Source organism: Eurytemora carolleeae, unplaced genomic scaffold (assembly GCF_000591075.1).
Source record: "Eurytemora carolleeae unplaced genomic scaffold, Eaff_2.0 scaffold329, whole genome shotgun sequence".
In the NCBI taxonomy this organism is placed as follows: Eukaryota; Metazoa; Arthropoda; class Copepoda; order Calanoida; family Temoridae; genus Eurytemora; species Eurytemora carolleeae.
The window spans coordinates 189,087-207,542 of record NW_019396239.1 but is presented as its reverse complement, the minus strand read 5'-3'; positions in this window follow the sequence as shown (position 1 = coordinate 207,542).

Genomic DNA, 18,456 nt, shown 5'->3' with positions numbered 1-18,456 from the left:
CTGAAAGAAAATAACAAATAAAGCAACATAATAATAGAAGTTGAAAAAATATTCCTGAAAAATATTGACATTGTTTTTCCCTTAAAGAAATTCATTAGCAATTCCTTGTGTTACTGATTTTGTTAAGATGACATTCATTACCAGTGTTATAAAATTCTATCTTTAGTTTTATTAGGTTCTATTAAAAACATATTTTACGATAGATTTTCTATTTCTATTATTTAAATGTCATTTCTTTACAGTTGATGTGAAAATTGCCAAGCCAAATCCTAACGGAGTTTTCGATGGGTTGAACTGTATTTTCATTAATTTTAAATATTTTTAACACAATGATAGAAGTGCTTGTTAAGTGTTGGAAATGTAAGAAATTTTTGCTGTGCCATTTGATAGGAAAAAAGATGTGTCGGATAAACATTAAACATTAATCTAATCCTTAATCTGACCTATTTCTTGTACTGTCAGGTGAAATTGTACTGTACTGCCAGGTGAAATTGTACTGTACTGTCAGGTGAAATTGTACTGTACCGAATGTTCTGAAACGTACCGCGTCGTACCTTTGTTGCCCAGTAGAATCTTGTCTTAAAAGTGAGTTAAATGAAAAAATATTTTAACTTTATTATGAAATAATATCATGATAATTTAAAAAATCAATGAAGAGTGCTAATTTAAACATCATTTTTCTTAATTTCTGAAGAAAAAAAATAAAATACACACAAAAAACATTTCAAAAAAGATTAACTTAAGAGCATTTTCAGTTTTAGCAAAGCAGTAAAGAATTAAGGAAAGAAAAAATGGGGTTTTTTTACATTTTTAGTGTCAAGTATCATGGCAAATCATAGAACTAGTTTTTTAAACAAAAACCATTTGTAAACGAAAATTGATAAGACAGCTTACTCTCTTAGCTGTCCTTATTTGTCACAGTAAAATATAAACAACTATAATACCTCATTCTATTGTTAAACTGTCATTGTGTTTAAGAGATACGCTTGTTCTATTATGTCTACACTGTACAGGGATTGGACCTGATACTGACAGTTTAAAGCTATGAGAGCTTTCCAGACAACTTAAACTGAACTCTTGCATTCAGGTACTCACAGACATACACACATACACAAACATACGCACTCATACACGTACATACACAAACATACACAAACATACANCATTGTGTTTAAGAGATACGCTTGTTCTATTATGTCTACACTGTACAGGGATTGGACCTGATACTGACAGTTTAAAGCTATGAGAGCTTTCCAGACAACTTAAACTGAACTCTTGCATTCAGGTACTCACAGACATACACACATACACAAACATACGCACTCATACACGTACATACACGTACATACACAAACATACACAAACATACAAAAACATACACAAATATGTACACAAACATTAAAGACCCTAAATAAATCTACTCACACATAAAGAAAATAAAAATCTAAACAAACATAAAATATCTAAACAATCTACAAAAACATACACAGAGTTGAAAATCTACACAAACATAAACAAACATTAAACAAATCTACGAATACCTAAACAAACATAAACAACTTTTAAACAAACACGAACAAAAAATAAACATTGAAAAATCCACAAAAGCCCTACACATACTTTTTTGTCAAATAATTTTTTGCTGAATTTATGCAATTCCCCCCCCCCCCCCGTTCGTTTTTGACTCTGTAAAAGGATCAAAAACTGATCCTAGGAAATTACAAGACGAGTTTCTCTAACTCTAATACCCTCTGAAAACACTGACCCAGAGAAAGTCAACCTTAAACCTTGAAAATGTAAACTTGACATTGAGAAATCAAATTCTTAGAATTCACAAAATATTCTCCTTTTCTTTAAATGATGTCTCAATTCAGCATTTGCCGTGTTCTTATAAATTCAATAGTTAGCTTTTTCCATAATATACGTTTTCTCGAGAATAGAAGTTTTTTCCTATAATATATGTTTTTTCCTTATAAAATTTTTTTTCTTCATAATATACGTTTTTTTCAATAAAAATTTTTTTTTCTCCTACAATACAAGTTTTTGCCTATATTTTAAGTTTTTTTATGCTATACACCCGTCAAATATTTTTTTCTATGATAAACTTTTTTACAATTTTTGTTATCTGATAGCTTAATGCATTTTCAAGATTTAAAAGTTTAAATTTTTACGATATCACATTTCTTATGCGTCAAGTAAAAGGAGTTGGTATTATCTTGCACATTCTTAGAGATTGATTTTTGGAAGAGAGAAGGGCTGAGGGGACAATATCCCTTTCCTTCCACGCACCAGCAATAAGGAAGTATCTTTGTTGAGGGGGGATAGTATGAGCGTGAGTTTTGTAGCGTTAGAGAAAATAAAAAAATGAAGGTTTTTATTCTGTTAAATCAAAATTAAAATTAAATAAATATTGTTCGTTGCAGATTTAGTAAATTCGGTAAATACATACAAAGATTTCGATTCTAACACAAGTCCGTCCTAGCCGTAGTGCTCAACTGATACAGCCCCGACGCTCGGCTCAAAAATTGATTTCAGCTCCAAACCATCGGCTTATTTGTAATTATAAAAATGAATTATGTTAATATTGTGAATTGTAACATTGTCCTTGTCGCGGCACTCGGCCCTAAACTCATATTACCCCAAACTAATCTAAGCCAATTAGTAACTTATATAAAATTTATTTAATCTATAGTTAAATTGTTAGATATTTTTTAAGTTAAAACTTATTCGTCAGGGGAGGGGGTAACTTTATTTTTGTATACTAGGACGGACCCACCTTACATGAAATAATACAAAAAATAAATATTAATTTTGTTGATAAATATTAGATATTGGTCATGTACAAGCGAGGCTTGAGGAGGGGGGGGGTCCAAAAATCGTTCTCTAGGACAGACCCCAATAGTTCATCCACAAAATTGAGCAAAAATAGCTTGAAATCCAAAATACGAATTATGCATGGCGTATTGCAGAATAACCTTTACGTCACTCGGCCCTTTTTCCTGCCCTAGCATTGGCGTTCGGCCCCCTAGTCTGTCATTGCTGCAGCGCTCGACCCAGAAAATTCCCCAACCGTTAACCTACCCTCGGGATGAAGAAATAAAATGAATATAATTAACTTTGAGATAATTACTCTTGAAATCGAGGGCAGAATTGAAACAAAAGGAGAGCATGGAGAAGGATCAAAATTTGTTCTCTAAGACAGGTCCAAAAATCTTTCTCTAAGAAATTCCTACACATTATAATAAAATAATAATGGAACCTAATCAGTTAACATCTGTTAATTTGTCACTAATCGAATGTGAACGCTTTCGGTGCACGCGGTCATGAATAGATCATAGATGTTAAAGTTGTATTGGCCACGTGAAAAGTGAAAGTGATCACTATTTCACGGAGTAACAATTGTCAAGAGTCTGATTATTGTTTTGGTTTTATTAAAAAACCGCACCCAGCTGACTACTGTAAAACGGATTTTTATGAGTTCATTTTCCATGAGTCACAAAAAAATGGTTTTTACCGAAAAAATGATTTATTATCCAAAAGTGTTTTCAAGACTTTGCAGAAAAAAAATTGTCGGAAAATAATACTTCCGTAAAGACGACCTCACCAATTCTCTTGCAAGTTTAGTTTTATGAGTTTTCAGTTTATTTCTGAACAACCGCAGCACCATTGGCAAAAGTCCCCACTGAGAAATTAATATGGGGGGAGGGAATTGGGAGGGTTTGGATTTCTTGGAAGAATGGGGGGAAGGGTAAATGCCCCGGGTAAAGGGGAGGGGTAGAGGTTGTTTGTGTCCACTGTCCAAATTAATTGGAATTTGATGAGCAGGGTCATTCGAGCTTAGTTCCATATATATGCAATTAGATTAGGACCAAAAGAATCAAGTAGATTGAATTGTCACTTTGGGGCATATGCAGCTTTTTTAGGATGGGGGGAGATAAATTGTGTACAAATTTTCTTTCAAGGGCGGCTTCAGGATTAAAGATGGGGGAGGGTTGACAAAATATATTTGCGCGAAAAAAAATTTACCCACACATGCATACACAGACATACACAAACATACGCAAACATACACGAACATACACAAACATACACGAACATACACATGCATACACAGACATACACAAACATACGCAAACATAAACAAACATAAACAAACATACACATGCATACACAGACATACGCAAACATACACACACATACACAAACATACACATACATACACAAACATACGCAAACATATACAAATATACACAAACATACACAACATACACAAACATACACAAACATACAAAAACATACACAAATATGTACACAAACATTAAAGACCCTAAATAAATCTACTCACACATAAAGAAAATTTTTATCCACCCCCTCAGCCCAGCTGAAATCTTTTAAAAAACCTTACCCCCATCTCAAATGCTAAAAGTTTCTATTTATATCCTCCTAACCCTATTATAATATTACAGTTTCTTTTACCTTTAAGTACAGGGTGGTCATAGATGACCTATTACAGCTGTCAAAAGCCTTTGTAAAAATCCAGGGGTGTACACATCCCCCCTAATTTCACTATGGGGGGTAATGGACTGCCCTCCCCCCTGAAACCGCCTATGTTTTCTTTGCAATGTGCTCAGTTGTCAATACTTTAATTTTTAAAAAGTAAACTTTGGATAATTGAACTATTAGCCATTAACATTATATACATACTGTTAACAGTATGGCAGATTACACATATATATAATTATTCTTTACAATGTTTGGATTTCGCTACAAAAGTGACTTCTGCACTTCTACTGCAGGAAACTAGGAAGTATTAAAATTTAAAACTTTGAACCCTAGAAAAAATATAATATCTTCCACATTAAGGTTTTAAGGGTACCACTGTGAATCTGGCATTGCCATACCATCTATGCATTGAGGATTCCTTGAAATTATGACAGCTTCCCCTTGACAGTAGAATTATTGTCTTCTTCGTTCAAAATAAATGTCATTTAAAATTATCTCATTTGCAATTAAAATGGCCGATTTATCTCTGAAAGTGTGCTTACTCTGGAATTTCATGACGTAAAATAATAAGTATCTTTTATTTGAAAATAAAAAATTTGAATTGTTTATACTTTTTTGTTGTTACTTACAAAACTATATTTTACTCGATATATAATTACTGTGCTTCAAATGCATGCAAATGCAATTATACAATATTATACAATTACAAGGGGATAAATAAGGATAAGGCGACTGAATCCCCCCACCCTAGAACGCTAGAAAAGAATATGTCCCCCATAGAAAAATTACTGTTAACGCCCCTGAAAACATGGTAAACTTTCTATACATGGTTCTAATATACAGATGTTCACAACAATTTGCACTTAATTAATTTTTTTTTCAAGAATGTGTTTTTCTCTATTATAGAAGCAAACAATTATTTCTCTTCTGTGAAACCACAGGACTAACCGCGACCATACTCTCCCTCATTATAACCAAATTAAGCCTTCAACGGCGGCTCAGTTGAAGGCTTAATTTTATATGCATTTCACTTTTTCAAGGGGGCTAAACAAAAAAAAAATTTAGTTTTTTTTTAAAGCAATGCTTGGTTTGTTTTTACGGTGGTATATGGTTTTCTTAATTACATTGTCAATGTATACGCTATAAAGACTAACCTTTTTAACAAATGTATTTAAGCTTTTAAGGGTTACATTTTAGTGTCTGAAACTTTTCAGTTTACATATACAATATACATAAAAAATAAATTAATGGTACTTTAGCTTAAGGAAAAAATTCGTTATTTAAAATCAAGGCTTCTTGTCCCTCGGCCTCATCATGATATTATGAAGATGAATAAAAAATAAAATTTCTAATATTTTGTTTAAAAGAGTTTATTTATTGACATTGAGACATTGAGACATTCTTAGTAAGTTTTTGAGTACTCAAAAAAAAAACCATAGAGAATAGAATATTCTATTCTCTATGAAAAAACCCTTCTACTTTGACTAAAAATGACAAATATCCTCGCTTAAAATAATGTTTTTGAAACTCCCAAAAATGGCTATTATATTCCAAAATAAATGGATGAATTTTTTCCTTTTAACCAAGGGTAACTAGATTTTAGAAAATTATGAGAAACAATTTCTTTTATATGGGACGGGGGGGGGGTGCAAACTCGTCATTGCACCCCCCTTTCAGAAGAAAAGGGGGTGAAAGAAACTTTACTTTTTTTAAATTGACTTATTTTTGCTCAAGATTTAATTTATATTGATTGGAATTGCAAGGTTTGAAGTTTGAAAAATTAGAATTGAAACTGTTGAAAACATGTTTTTACAGTTCATTTTATACTCAGAGATGAAATAGAGAGGACAAGAAAGATAGCTGCATTGTTAAGGACACCCATTTTTACAAATCTTAATATTAAGTGAAGTTATTAACCCCTTTTATGCTACGAGCGCATGGTATAAAATTAGATATTTAATTATCTTTTGATTTTCAACTACCCTTTACTTTCCAACCATTCTTTATTTAAATTACATATTTAGCATTATCTATTTTATACTTTATGTTGGACAAAGCAATGCAATTAAAAATTCTATTTTATGTTTCGTTCACTTTGTTTGATGGATTTGAATAATTGGAGATTAAAACATTACTGAGTTTATTTCACGGGCGCAAATGTAGCAAAAATGTGTGTAAACATGATATCCTGTAAACTTTAATGATTTAAACTTAGACATAATGAGATTATTTATTGAAACTGCCTTTTAATTGAAAACTTAGCTCAAATCATGCGACATACTTAAATTAAGCTATAAAATATGGGCAGGGATAGATTAACTGCGTGATATCTATTCTCTTTAATCCTTAAACTTTAACTGTGCGATAAATACGTAAAACGATGGTCTTAATCATGTGATATCAATAACATCATGGAAATTGAATTAGGTAAATTTCATTGAGACTTTGCTTTTGATTACGTTATCAGAAGCCTAAGCAAGCTTGAAAGACAGCTTTGATTCTCGTTGAAATATACGAGCAGAGATCTTTGCTAGTTGATTTAGCATTGAATCAAATATAGCTTGAAAGATAGCTTGGGTCCTCATTGAATTATTCAAGTTAAGATTTGGACTGTGTGTCCTTTAGAACCGGGGAGTTAAGCCTGGTTGAGAAATTGCCTGTGTAGCAATTTCATTGGACTGTTTGTCCTTTAGAACCAGGGAGTTAAGCCTGGTTGAGAAATTGCCTTGTAGCAATTTCATTCATGGACTGTGTGTCCTTCAGAACTAGGGAGTTAAGCCTGGTTGAGAAATTGCCTTGTAGCAATTTCATTGGACTGTGTGTCCTTTAGAACTAGGGAGTTAATCCTGGTTGAGATTTTGACTGTGTGTCCTTTAGACCCGGAGACACGTGGATTTAACGGTTCTGTCAATATTCCAGAAAGCTGTGACTTTCGATCACAATTTGACCCATTAAACATAATTTGTTAGCCTTTTCTCTAAAATACTTTTTTGTTGGCATATGCATTTCGAATAAAAATGTAAAAATAAAACAAATCCGTAAAGTAAATGATTATTGAATTAATGACCAAAACACGTTTGATTTAAAGTAGAAGAAACCGAATGCTGCTCACTCCGGTGTGGAGAGTTGAATCTGGTTGAGATAGTACCTTTGTGGTATTTAGAATCGGAGAGTTGGTCCTAGTTGATCTTTCTAACCTTTAGACCTGGATAGATACGTTTCGATTAAATTGTTATGGAGTAGGTATTTGATACAGGCACACTTACCTCTCGGTAAAAGGTTTTATTTTTAAGGATGCTATTTGTAAACACTGCGCAAACTAGACAAAATGAGATGGTCAAATTCATGCGACATTACTGGCACGACTTTGTGACTTTTGCCAAAGTAAATCTAAATGTAAGAAATTTAAAACATTTTTGTTCTTCTCCATAGCTCTTTGATAAGAGGAGTTATGATTTGAAAACATTAAAGATTTTCAATCAAACGTTAAATTTACTTTAGAGTGACGTGAAAATGAATATTTACTTATCAAAAACATAAATTTCTTTTTTGTCCTATCTATTATACAACCGTGGTCTTATCTGTTTAATCTTTGTTTAAAACATTGTCGGACAGTAAATAATTAGTGGTAGCTCTCTTCTCCAGGATATGCAGTTAGTTTAGTTTCTGTAATAAAGATTAAATCTGTCAGATGTTGGTTAAAATCCACTCTATACTCTTAACTCTTATATTATTTTGTACAAATTTAATTAGAAACTTACATTAATAAATCTTTTCCTTCCAACATGGCATATGAACCCAGAAGGCAGGGGCATGGATTGGAGGAAGGTGGAGTGGACTGACCTTGGGACCCCTCGAAACTCAATTCCTGAATTGTCCAAACATTCTATAAATATAAATTTTTTTTTTAAATTATTTCTTTTGTTAAGACACCCAGAAAAATTAATACTTCTAAGCTTTTTTTTCGAATATTTTAATAACAAAAAATTCTATATTTTTCATGATATTAACCTTCAAAAAAGCATTAAGAATTTAACCGAAAATGGTTGGTCCAGTGCAGGGGGGGGGGCGGCTATGGGGTCTTAGCCTCCATGTTATCTGTCAACTTCGAACAGTTTTGATTTTGTGAAAAAGATTCTTTGTTACTTTATGACCCCTTAAACACATTTTCTGACATGAAAACCAACTTTCTCTTTCTTGTATTTAATTTTAGAATTTCACAAGTCAGGGTTTCCGTGTGGTGTATATTCGTGTAAAAAGTTGCGTATTTTCTGAATCTATTCATCGTTTTAATTGGAGCAGTTTTTCAGGTTGGAAACTCCAAAAGGAAACTATCTGTTTAATCATGCAATCCCTTGCATTTCTTAAAGGGTTGTAATTGTAAGCAACCCTCTATTTATAGACTGGCATGTCCATTTAAATCTTAGTCTGACCATCAACGACAGAGATATCCTTATTTTTCTAGCTGAAAAATGAGTGCTCATGGAAACTATGTAATCTTCTACATATGGTTCTTGATTCAGGTTTACAGAGTATACCAACTGCCAACGCGTTGTGAATTAGACTTGCCACTCTAAAAAAGGAGGGTCATTTTAAATCATGGATAGCAGTCCCTTTAATTTAATAACTTATCAGATTTTTCTTCAAATTTGACGGAGGGAGGGGAGCCCGCTCTCAGGGTTTTGAAATTGCTCCTAAGGTTTTGGAGTGCTCTCAGGATTTTGGAGTTGCTCCCAGGGTTTTGGAATAAAATGTGAAAATTTATCCGACCTTATATGAAAAGTCCTTTATAAAGGGTACATAAAACCGAAAATTGAAAAAAGAGCTCTGCTACCCTTTTTTACTGTCTTTGTTCAGATATTTGCAGGGTAAAAAATCGAAAATTTCAGTCCGAGTAGTCTGTGGCGATCATATAGTTTTGATAAGCCAATTTGATTAGCCAATTTGTCATTAAAGATTCAGTTGCTTTCTGCTCTGGAAGGGGTATTGACCTCTGCTCATAGTAGCTCCCGGCTCCACAGTTTGGAAGACCGCTGCGTAGATAAATACATTTTTTTCAATTTTCGGTTTTAAAGTACCGTTTTTAAAGTACTTTTAATAAAAGGTCGGATAAATTTTCACATCTTACTCCAAAACCCTGGGAGCAACTCAAAAATCCTGTTAGCACTCCAAAACCCCCTGAGAGCAGCCACCCCTCCCTCTTTGACGTAAGCAGAATAAACTAAAGTAAAATATTTGTAAATTTTATTGGAAGGATTTCTATCTGCAGAATAACCACACTTTCTCCACTAAATATTATTGCTTTAATCAAGACAAGAGCTACCCTCAAATGACATCTACAGTTGATGCCATCAAATAGAAATTTTCGTAGTTTTATTGTTAATAGTCGATCCTGTTTTAATTGTTTAAAAGTTTACAGACATGACAATTTTTCTAGGAAATACATCTCGGGCAATACAGTCTCGGGCAACCAAATCTGCAGTAATCCAGCAATTATAAATAATGGGGAAATAAGTCTGCAGCACACTGGCCGAAACAGGACTGAATGTAACAATGCACTGAACTGAATCTTAAAAAAAGAATTCATTTAAAATGTAAAAAAATATTTAGACTTTACAGGGAGTGACTGGCTGCAAGGTAAGGTAGTTGAACTGAGTATGCAATGTTGTGGAAAACTTCTTTCGGATTCATTTGAGACATATTAAACTTTTTAAAGATCTAAAAATAAAGTAAAAATTATACAGTAATCTAACTAGATGGTTAGGAACATATATCTCAAAAGAAATTTGTCAATAAATCAATGCTACAATCGATTATTTTGTTTTCATTATTATATTGAATTTCTAATTTTCTTTGAATTTATTCGCAGATTTCTTCAAATTCTTCAAATGTCGTCTTTTCAATAATAATTCTAGAAAATCTGCGAAAACTTTGTGAATAATGAGAAACCAGAATAATGAGATAATAGAAACTAATAATTGAACAAGATTACTTATTTTCGATGATAAGATTAATTTCTATTTGCTCAACATGTTCCTATACATGACGTCTGTAGTTTATTAAAGAACTTTTTTACATTTTATGTCGTCGTTATTTAATAATTTTAAAAAAACTAATTCTGAAAACGTATCCACCCCCAAAGTAGGAGTTTTGAACATCGAATTTGCGCTCAAACTCAGGATTTACAGATCTTTAAAAAGTTTAGATTGTCTCAAATGAATCCGAAAAAAGCTTTCCACAACACTGCATACTCAGTTTAACTACCTTACATAGCCGGTCACTCCCTTTAACGCTCTTTGTTAATCACTATGATGACATAAAGAGATATTTATCTAAGTATTTTCGTTGAATTATTTTAAAATCGTGTGAATACGTATGAATAAACGGGGGGGGGTATTTGATAAAGAAACGATTACAAAAGAATGTAAAAAGCAAAAATTGTGATCGTGAAAATTAATAAAAATGTGAGGGGAGGGGACAAATTTAATAAAAAGAAATAGATTTCAAAAGAAATTATGAAGCAAAAACTGTGATTAGAAAGTGTATTTATTGTTATATTGAGAATTCCTGCATTTAGAAGTTAGAACTAGAGAAACACAGGATTAAATATAGACCATGACAATTTCAAATATCGTTGAACAATAAATCATCATCAATAAATAGGAAGTCGGTTACTGTTCAATTGTTTGTATTCCATGGGAAAATAAATAATCTGGATCATAATATTCAGTGAGCACCAGATATCTGTGAAATAGTAAGACGACATTAAAGCGACTGTAAGCTTTAATTCAAGCAACCTTTGATGCAAAGATGGCAATTCTTGATTCACAATAATATCATTAAAAGCTTTGTCGGCTCGTACAAATTATAAATCTATTTTTTTATTTGAAAAAGAATTATTTCAAGTGTGGTTCTCTACAAAAGTGACTTAGGCATTTCTACTGCAGAAAACTGCAGATTAGAATTAAAATTAAACACTTTTAAACCTAGATTAACGACAATATCTTCCACGTAATTGATCAGATAAATGTTTTAAGGGTATCGTTGTGAATCGGGTTACCCATAAAGGATGAGACTTTAATAATTCCACCAAATATGACGATCTGTAGGATCTGTAGGATCTGTAGGATCTGTAGGATCTGTAGGATCTGTAGGATCTGAAGGTGGAATTTGGTGTTCTGTCTTGAATATATAGTCTTTAAATAGGTTTTTATAGAATAAAGCAAGGAACCAGAAATCCCAGAAAAAAAGTTAAATCGCAAAAATTATTCTATTGACAATCTTTAAAAAAATAAAGAAAACTTCCCTTATTTCTGGAATAAATTTGTCACTGATTTTTATATTTAGATTAACTAAAAAACCATATTTTCAATTTTTTGTTTAACAAGTTTCGATTATAATGACAATTATATAAACTTATTTCATTAAACTTATTTTATTTGTTATTCTTAAATTACCTTTCCTAAAATGTGGTTTTGTGTTTATGTTCCAGTGAAAATAAGAATAATCGCATTGGTCCGCTTAATTTTTTAGTTCCCCCAAAAACCTGCCCACCGCGGTGTAATCAATAAAATCTTTTATTAATCCTGACTTGCTAATTAGTGAGGGCTAATTATGCCTAATTATGAGGTATTAAAATTCCTGCAGAAGTAAAAACTTTTTTATCATGAACGTGCAGAACCGACGCATTGCTCACGTGCGCGGTCGTAAAAATTAGATGCGTGGAGGGAGAAACCATACTCGGCGCTTTTAGTTCTTTACGATCCTTTCTAGTGTTAGATACTAGAACATACACAACACATTCCTTTCTAGTGTTAGATACTAGAACATACACATCATATTCTTTTCTAGTGTTAGATACTAGAACATACACAACACATTCCTTTCTAGTGTCAGATACTAGAACATACACAACACATTTCTTTCTAGTGTTAGATACTAGAACATATACAACATATTCCTTTCTAGTGCTAGATACTACAACATACACAACACATTTCTTTCTAGTGTTAGATACTAGAACATACACATCATATTCTTTTCTAGTGTCAGATACTAGAACATACACAAGACATTTCTTTCTAGTGTTAGATACTAGAACATACACAACACATTCCTTTCTAGTGTTAGATACTAGAACATGAACAACATATTCCTTTCTAGTGTTTGATACTAGAACATACACAACACATTTCTTGCTAGTGTTAGATACTAGAACATACACAACACATTTATTTCTAGTGTCAGATACTAGAACATACACAACACATTTCTTTCTAGTATTAGATACTAGAACATACACAACATATTTCTTTCTAGTGTTAGATACTAGAACATACACAACACATTTATTTCTAGTGTCAGATACTAGAACATATACAACACATTTCTTTCTAGTTTTAGATACTAGAACATACACAACACATTATCAAGGCTGCTTTGAATGAGAAGTGTCATAAAGTTTTAAAGACTGGGTTTACCTAAAAGTGTCGCCTTGGCCTTTGATTTTTCTCAATTACTCACTTATACGTACTTACATTATTACATATGTATTGCTTTATAGACATGTACAGAGTATCCCATATCATATTAGATTAAATCGACTAGCTTTAACGCACCGAATACTGAAAGAAGCTTTTATTTTCTGCATGCAACTTGTTATATATTGCCTTAAACATTTTAAAAAAAATTATTTACGGTTTTAAATTTTCGGATTAGTCCCGAAAATCTCAACTTTTTAAGAAGTATAATTATAAATTCTCATCGATTTATGCCTCCTTTTGATTATTGTAAAAAGTTTTGGTTATTCTTTATTCTTCCTGAAAACCTAAACTAACCTATTCTTCGAATAGTATATAATCACGATAGGTTGAACACTAACCTATTCTTCGAATAGTATATAATCACGATAGGTTGAACACTAACCTATTCTTCGAATAGTATATAATCACGATAGGTTGAACTAACCTATTCTTCGAATAGTATATAATCACGATAGGTTGAACACTAACCTATTCTTCGAATAGTATATAATCACGATAGGTTGAACATAAACCGGTTGTTTTTTCTTCCATTAATATCTTATATCTTTTGTGAATACTTTTCTCAACTTGATTGATCAATACATATCATCTACCAGAGTCAAAATTTTGCATATAGTTTGATAAAAGTAAACTTTCAGAAAATAGAATTTTGATAAATGGTAAATTTCTCCTATTTTGTCGAGTCCCCTGATATTCGGAAATATTTGAATGTTTAAAAGAAGAAATTAACTTTGCTTCCCTCTGGCCCAAGTCTAATTGTACAATATACGTATATATGGACATTTTTAATCAATATTTCTTCGTCGTATTTTAAATTGCATTTTGATTAGTTTAGGTGATAAAGTCTTAATAACACTAAATGATTTTTAAAAATCATTTTGTTTTTTATTACAAGTTCTGTAGTTTCGAAATTTTGAATATTATGCGCAATTTCAGGTGAACAGGTGAACAATCCTTGTTTAAAGATGTATGTTATAACTTAAAAATGTGTTCTTTGAAAAATATATTTCTTGCGGTTCACTGAGTAATTCCCGGAGAAAAAAATTGAAAGAAATTTATTTTTAAAGAAATCCTGAGTTCACGGTTGTTTTACGGTATTGTTATGAAACAAGGAGGGTGAGTAGAATACACTGTCAGTAGAGTAGACCATGCGTTTCAAATCAATATATCTCTCTTCTAGACAAACCATGACACATTGGACACCATTCCAGACAAACTTGTCATTTCTAATTAGACATCATAGTTGTAAATATTCATTCATTTATTAATCTAATCATCAGTTTATCCAGTTCTCCTCCTTCCTTCCTTCTTCTCCTTCTTCTCATCCTCCTTCTCAATTTCCTCCTAGACCTGCTTTTCCATACCCTTCTCCTTCTTTTCCTCCTTTTCCTCCTTCTCCTCCTTCTCCTTCTTTTCATTCCTTTTCCTCCTTCTCCTCCTTCTCCCCCTTCTCCTCCTTTTCCACCTTCTCCTTCTCCTCCTTCTCTTCCTTCTCCTCTTTTTCCACCTTCTCCTTCTTCGCCTCCTCCTCTTTCTCCCCTCCTTCTCCTTCTCACACTAAGTTGCTCTCTGTAAAGAGAGTGTAAGCGTAATTTCAAGTGACCCTCCATGCAAACATGTCAATGCCAGTTTTACAACAGTACCCTTTTAACTTTAATCCTATTTCAAATGTGGAAGATATTGATTTTTTCCTGACTCGGAAAGTGTTTACATCAAATCACTTTTTCATAGAAACCGCAAATAAAAACGAACAGTTTAAAAACACAAAACATGGATATTTAATTCAAGCTTGACTAGACAAATCTTTTTAAGGTACCGTTGTGAATCGGGAATTGCTATCTTTGCAAGGAGGGTTACTTGAAATTTCGCTTACAGTCCTTTTAAAAGGTTTCAATAGGAATTAGTCGAAATTAACCTGCTTGGAATATTTATGCCCTTGGCTAGCATTAAATTAGAAGAATTTCATGTTTGGGTCTACTTTAATATAATTGAAATATATACAACTTCTATATATAAAATTGGCTTGTCTGTCTGTTTGTTTGTTTGTATCAAATAAAAGTCAAAACGGCTGAACCGATCGGGCCCAAATTTTTTGTGGGACCTCACGTGACCCCAGGGAAGGTTTATGAATGATCAAAATTTCAAATATTTGTCTCCATCAAAATTCGATCTTCATTAAATTTTTGAAATTTTTGAAAATCCACGAAATTTTTTTGTGAAAATCCGCAAATTATTTTTGTTTTGTTTTACGATGTACAAAAGAGAACATGCTCACAATTAATTTAGAAGATGGGCGCGAAGCGCCCTAAAAGCCTAGAAAGAAGGGCGCGAAGCGCCTTGAATTTCTAGTTATTATATACTTGAAATATATACAACTTTAATATACTTGAAATATATGCAACTTTAAAATACTTGAAATTCATAACTGTCAAAATATTGAAGACAAAATATTACGGTCTTCTTTCTTCTTTTTAAATGTTTTTACTTTCGGGGAAATGAAAAAAATTTAATCAAACATTTTTTTTGCTCATAGCCTTATAAGCCTAAAGAATCAGCACCACGCGCATACATCTACGCCAAATTAAAGTAGATTGCATTTAAGATTGTTATCTCATATACGATTTTAAACAACTCCTCTTTTTGAAGAGATATATAAATAAAGAAAAAATGTTTTAAACACTCAATATACGTTACAACGTCATACGAGTTCTGTTTGATAAATTTGACCCTCTCGTTTTAAACTAGTTCTCAATAACTCCAGGCAGGTTCCTAGAAGATGCAAAAATAGATCTAGCAAGTGCAAAATTAACCAACTCATATTTTCCAACCTAAAATATTTACTTTTAAATAAATTTGCATGTATGAGGGTAAATATACATACTCTGAATTTAATATAATATAGTTTGGCTTCGTCTGTCTGTTTACGGAGATTTGTGAGTTTGTAATACCGCCATTCTTTAAGGACTGATGCAGATATGAACATAAATTCCCTGTGTTTCTATCTGCAAAGAGACAAAATCTCTTTTATTTGCCAATAAGGACAGTTTACAGGTTGTGTTGTTTGTTTGTTTTTATTTCAATGAACATCAAAACGGGGAATGATTGGATCTATTTTTTTGTGTTACCTTTAGCTCATATGACCCTGAAAAATTAGATTTTTTTTATTAAATAACAAGTTTGTTTTGTACGATGGAAAAATGGTTGCAGTTAAAAATGCATATGAAAATGAAATCATGACAAAGGGGCGCTAAACATTTATAAAATTGGGTTCGATTCTGATTATCTGTATATTTTATCCATCTCTATATCTAGTTCAGACTTATATCTTATTATTTGCAATCCTGGGTTAAAGGGACTGTAAAGGAAAAATGAAAGGGGCTATAGGCTGAAAGCTAATCACTTTAGCTCTTGATTGCGACCCATGAAAGTTTTATCTGATATTCCTGTCTCAAGAAATTGATATAAAACTGTGTTAAAATTATACGAAAGTTCATATATGTAAAATTTAGAAAATCTTAAACTTAAATCACATGACCAGAACTATCACCAATGGGAGAGCAGTATACTGGTCACGTGTCTCCGTCTGTATCACTGCACTGTCATTGGTGGAATTTCTGGTAAAGTAATACGGACGTATAAATAATTTAATGAATTAAATCTATTAAAAATAGAAATAAAAGATATAAAATTATAATTGGAGGAAACCTAATTTACAATTAGCTTTCTCTGGGATATCATCGTTTTCAGATTGGTTGCTTATTTGCTGAATTTGATCTATTTAAACCCTCTACTTTTATACAAAATTGTATATATATTAATTTTCGTATAAATTTGACACAGTTGTATATCAGTTTCTCGAGATAGTAACATCAGATATAACTTTCATGGGTCGCGATCGAGAGCTAAAGTGATTCAGCTTTCAGTCTATACCCCCTTTCATTTTTCCTTTACAGTCCCTTTAAAGTTTGCAAGTTTACTTTGTATAACTTAGAATCTTAGAAATGTTGCAAATAATCTTAATTGCTTATTTTGTAGTATAGATTATAATCATCTATCATTCTATATATCTATATATAAATTTGTCTTGTCTGTCTGTTTGTTTGTCTGGGTGGGTGTCTGTTTGTTTGTATCCAATAAACGTCAAAACGGCTGAACCGATCGGGCCCAAATTTTTTGTGGCACACAGGGAAGGTCTATGAATGATAAAATTTTTTTAAAAATGGGTTTTAAAGGTTTTTAATTCTGTAAAAAAATTTAAATTCTTGAAAATCCGCAAATTTTTTTTCTTCTTTGTTTTGAAATGTAAACAAAAAGAACATGTTCACAATTTAAATAGAAGATGGGCGCGAAGCGCCCTAAAAGCCTAGAAAGAAGGGCGCGAAGCGCCCTGAATTTCTAGTATACTATAATGCTTGTCTGTCTGTTTGTTTGTACCCGATAAACGTCAAAACAGCTTAACCGATCGGGCCCAATTTTTTTGTTGGATTTCGCGGGACCCAAGGGAAGGTTTATGGATGTTCGAATTTCCAAAAATTTGCTTCTAACAAAATTAGCTTTTTTAAATTTTTGAAAATCCACGAATTTTATTATAAAATCCGCAAATTTTTTTTTCATAAAATCCACGAAATATTTTGTTTGTTTTTATTTTACAATGTATACAAAAAGAACATGTTCACAATTGAAATTGAAGATGGGCCCGAAGCGCCCTAAAAGCCTGGTTATTTAAAAAAAAATAAAAGGGTGAAGGGCATAGTTTAGAGTGGAAAACGTAAATTTGTAACCCCCCCCCCCCCCTTGTACTTAAATAAGGTATGAAGTCAATCTGTATAATTTAACTTAAAAAATTTGATTATGTATTATACGCTTGCAACTTTGATCTAAATAAAACTGAAAACCAAATTGCAGGTTTCATGGCAAATTATTAGGTTCAGACAATACCTTCGAACCAACTATGCATGACTGAACTGGAATTCTTGCATAAAATTTTTGATAGAAAATATTTAAATATATTACAGCAAAGTGAGTGGAAACGGAAAAATTACAAATGTCGTCCTCTCATTCCACAGCTTTATGGTTTCAACTGTATATTAGGCAGGTTTTTGGTAATAACAGATTTTTAGAAAGCGATCCCATTTATTTTAAAACTGAAATAGACAGAAAAATTTTACTTTTAATTATCTGTCTTCGATTAATTTCTTATTTATGTTTTTTTCTAAATCCAACCGTTAGAAATACGCCCCAGGGCTGTTTCAAGCCAGAAACAATTTGTGGTGATATTTCCCATGTAATTTTACATCAACAAGATACATAGCCAGGGGCAGTCAGGAGTCCCTTCTTTGATTTATTGATATGAAAATAAATCTGGATTAAAAATGTTCATTTATAACTCAACAATAACACCCCCCCCCCC